We start from the raw sequence: 5,106 nt of genomic DNA on the forward strand, positions 1-5,106 counted from the left end.
CTTGTTTGGGTTGGTATCGGATATCGGCTGATCCCAAAGTCACTCCATTGTTAATACAATGTCTTGTTATATGTTCTGAGTTCATCCGACTCAAGGTACTTGCTTGGTTGGGTTGGATGTTGGGATGGTCTCTGGTTCGGGTTGGACTTGAGATTGCCCATTACAATAAGGCCTCACTTCGGGTTTTGTTAACTCTACCTCCTAAATATCACAATGTATGAACCTTTCAACCAATATCAATAATAATATGATGAAGTTTACCAAATATACAACAATACAATTAATCTAAACACTTATTCAAGTTCAAGGGTTATCACTTATATGAATGAATAAATTACATAACCAATTTCTAAATCACAGATATGCTCGAAGGCTAATCAATAATTATTCAACTCTTGAATAAACATAGAAATCAAATTAAGTCTATAACTACACAAACCATAACATAAATCAAATGCAAGCACGAAATTCTCTAATTTGCCAAAGCTTTTCCTTTTCTTGCCTTTTTCGACTGTTCTTGGTCTAAAAATAGTATATGATAAGAAATTAATTATGTATTCTCCAATCATAAGCATCAGGAAGTAAGACACATAGGTTTTAACCTATTTCATATCCTAAACCCCTAATTCATGTTTTTTCACTCATAAATCCACCCAGTTTCTCCACAACTTACATTAAAGAGAGAGGAATCTATATTAGGAAGTTAACCCTAGCAACCTAGAATCATTTACAAATAATTTTAAGCTTGTACAAAGAAATTCTCTTTAGTTCATTATTTATAGAGATTAACCCATAAATTCATCCTAATCCTATAATTCTAATGATTTAAGAGATTAAAAGAGTTAATCTATAGAAGAATAGTGGAATAGTCTTGCCCAAATTATGGAAATAACCCAAGAATAGAGAAATCACCTTGCATGGCCCTTGGATGTCTTTTAGAAGAAAATAATGTAAAAACTCAGAATCTTGATAGTTAATCTTCCTGATTCATGCTATAGTAGAACCCCACGCACTATTGAGGTGCAGCTATAGTGGCCAAGAGGCTACCTTTAGTGCTCCTATTTAAAGTTGTGAACTGCTACAATAGTCTCTCCACAAATGCAATAGTCCCGCTATAGCGAGCTAGACTTCTACAGTGAATCCCAACCAATAGCTTAGGAGAATTTTATATATTCTCTTTTTGCAACACAACTTTGTTTTTCAACAGCATAGATTTATCCTATCATGACAAATATAACCTGAGTTCTATGGATTTGAATATCTTTTCATAAGTTTTAGAAATTACTAAACCACAAGAAACTAAGAAATTCCACATACTAACCACCACAAGATACAAAAGGTCTCTACACCACACAACACTAAAATTTCATCTGAACTCACCCTAGTCTAATATTTTACAACTCTCATTCTAAGCCCAACTCCACCCAAACACCTATACTACAAGCATTACTATATTGATTTTTAGCCTAAAGGTAATACTTTATTCACTAATCAATACTACATTGATTTTAGTCGGTACATCAGACATAGCTTGTGGTTGTTTATTTATTTCACTTGATAATGGTTGTATGGATAAGTTGTATAATTTTTTGAAGCATGTCTTTAAATTACTTTTAATTAGAAGTGCCCTTCTTATGTTTACTTTACTTGTACTATCTTTAGAGATAAGTAAGATGAGAATAAACAAAGATTTAAACTAAGATATACGTGCATATATACATAAATATATACATATATTCTATTGTTAAGTGGCTCAAGACCAATGTGAGCTTACATACAAGTAGTTATGTTATGTAGCGGCTACCATACTGATATAGTACATGGACCCAAGATTGTCCCTTACTGTCCATATTTAGTAAGGCAAAATAAAAACCTTTATAATGTGAGAAAGATGAGAATTTATTATAAATTCTAATATGTTGAGTGAAACAGATGAGATACATAGGCTATTCAACTGTGAAATTACTGTAAATGAGATCCATATTTATGATGTGGCTGCTTATAATTGCATGGTCCTGTGATGACTTGATATGTCTATTTTAGCGATGCATATATCCTTTAATTTTATTTGATATGTCCATCTATTTGATTACTACCTATTATTATGGACTATTTGATTTCATGTGTTGCTGAGATAACTTAATTACGTGAATATGCCCTTAATTTTGATTAGGTCATTAATTGGTTTCTAGGTTAATTTATGCTATGGGTGACAAATTTGTAATATGTGAAAGCTAATTCTTGAGGGTAATATTTGAAAATAGTTAAACTACTGAGTGGTGATAATGGGTGTGTGTAATTTAGATGATACTAAGTGCTACTAACTATATTAGTGGTTGTCAAGCTTATCGTAAGTGAAATAGAATACTTGGTAATATTTACTAGAGTCTAATAAAAATAAGAAAGATGATTGAAATATTCAAACTCGTTGAGAAAACATTATAAGTTGTGTGAAATTAGAATGTAAGGTTGTTGCACGAGATTAACTCCTTGTTTTGTTGAATTACATATGGTGTTGCAGGAACTAATCCTAGTCAGCCAATGACAGCTTTTAGTATGTAGGTGTACTAAACTACTCTTGCTACACTCTTTTAGGGTGTATGTGTGTTGCAAATTGATTAAAGTTTCTTTGTTGTAGTGTCGAGTATCCATCATCAACTTCTACATACCTAATTTCTAATGTGGAAGTTGTTTGTGTTCTTGTCTTTTCATTGCTCTGTATTAGAAGCTGTTGTACATATATAGACTATGTTCTTATAAATATTGTCTTTGTTAAATTAAAGACTAGTATGATTTTGAAGATACTGAACATGATTATAATTTTCAATTAAATTGATTATTATAACGATTTTATTTTCAAGAAATTATTCTTAAAAATGATTGGGTAGTAAGGGGTTTTTCTATAAAGTTAGAATCGAACAAGTGCCTGCTCGATCTCATAATTAGAATCATGACATGTAGTTGATAACGTGTTTTATTATCTAGTAAATTATTCGAGGAAGAACAATGGTTAAAGTAGAAGGTGGTGATGTTAGGTGTACCTATACATCTTTTAGCCATGTTTTGCCCATATTTATGCCTAACTAAAATTAGAAAATCTTTTTTTATTAATTTTTTTATCACAATATGATACTTTTATATCTTTGAATGGCCCCATTCGACACAAATTGACTCCTAACAAAATTATCAATGACTGAAATTGTTTATTTCTATTCAATAATGTACAAATTGTTCATTCATAGAGTAAATGCACTAAATACTCCTAACCTTTACTCATACTTGTGTTTTACATCCAATTCATGTACTATCTTGGTTTGTAGGTGATAAGTTTAAAAATTTCCAAAGTGTCAGAAAAAGGAGTGCATGAGGCTTAGAACGAGCAAACCGCATCCCCGCGTGAGCTTGGCTAGTGAGTCCCTTACGAATTTATCAGCTCTTTGAAATTTCTAAAAATTACACAGACACACAACTTATGTTTCCATTATTATAAAAAATCCCACTCCCTAAACATATTACAAAAATCTCATTTTTTATGTTTTTCTCTAAAAGCACATATACATAAGGAGTTCCCTTTCTTTCACCACTTTTTCCTTAAAAAGAAGGCTTCAATCAAGGACCGTTACCATATTTGAAACTAGTCGTAGTTGATTCCAATTGATAGCATTCAATTTTATCTTATTCTCCTTTTGTCATTCTAATTTTTAAGATTTGAGGTTGCTGCATGTTCTTATTAAGTAATTTTTTGGGTTTCTAATTTAATAAAATTTAGTTGTAATATCTTGATTGTCCTCTTTTCTTTTCAAAATCATCTATTTGAAGTTCTAAAGTAACAACTTGGTACTTAGTAAATGGATGATTCTCCTTCTTTTAGTTTAGGATTAACTTAGTTAGAGCATAATGAACCAACAAATCTGGTAGTTGGGTTTGTTTCCAGAGTTTTTGATTACGAGGAACCTAACTTTAATGAAAACAGATCTAAATATCGTAACGATCCCAATGAGATGAAAAAGATTAAAAAATTTGCTGCTGGAAAGTCGAAAAAAGTAATTGGAGAATCCTCTAGAAAAGTCAAAAAAGATGATACTACATATCCATATCTACCTAAGGTACATATGATTTTTTCATTTTTGTTTTTTTTAAATTTTGTTCTAGGTGTATTTTGTTTTTTCAGTAATCTAAGGTTTTAAAACTATTAATTAATATGGAATGGTTGTTAGTTGTTAGGTAGATTATGGATTTTTTCATTAGTTTGAGCTTCTGTCATAAGTTGTTTGTGGAAATACAAAATAAATCTTTGTATATATTGCGCATATATATTTGTGGTGATGTGTTTATTTGAACTATAATTATCTATATAGTTCATATACATAACTGATTAATTGGTGTTTGTACATTAGTAAGTATATATGTATTGCACATACATTATTGAGTACATATGCATAAGTTATGTTTGTATATGACTAACGTATACATAAACTACCATATGTTTGCAAACTTCTAGTGAGATGTCTAGTTCATATGCATCTTATTTGCTTTGTATATGTTTTTGATTTTACTATGGGCAATTGAAGCAATGGACATCATCTATGTATATGTTAACAGATACATCAGTTGTGATATGTTGTTTGATGTGTTATTGAATCCATAGTTCACGCACATCATTTTTTATGTATTAGTTGTTAATATACATAAGTGTTGTATATGTATTTACAACATATGCTCACATATGATGTCTTGTTTCATTTTTAATAGTGTATAAAATATAGGATAAAAAATTTCAATATGAATCCGTCACATTTCGGTAGTTATTGCAACCAAAATTTTGGAGCAGACATACAAGATTATCTTAGGGAAAATGTTCTTAATCTATTCCGTCAAACAATTTTTAGTTTATTTATAGACATGCCGCAATGTAATTATCAGGGTCAAATATCCAAATTCTTACTTATGCTTGAGATAAAGCAAGACAACCCAGAGGAAATTCATGTTTATGTGCAAGAAACCATTCTCAAGTTTTCTATTATTGAGGATGCCATTATATCCTGTCTTAAATGTACAGGGAATATTGAGGAATACCTCTATACTGAATCATCAAAGTCCGTACTA

This window comes from Capsicum annuum, chromosome 5 (genome assembly GCF_002878395.1).
Source record: "Capsicum annuum cultivar UCD-10X-F1 chromosome 5, UCD10Xv1.1, whole genome shotgun sequence".
NCBI lineage: Eukaryota > Viridiplantae > Streptophyta > Magnoliopsida > Solanales > Solanaceae > Capsicum > Capsicum annuum.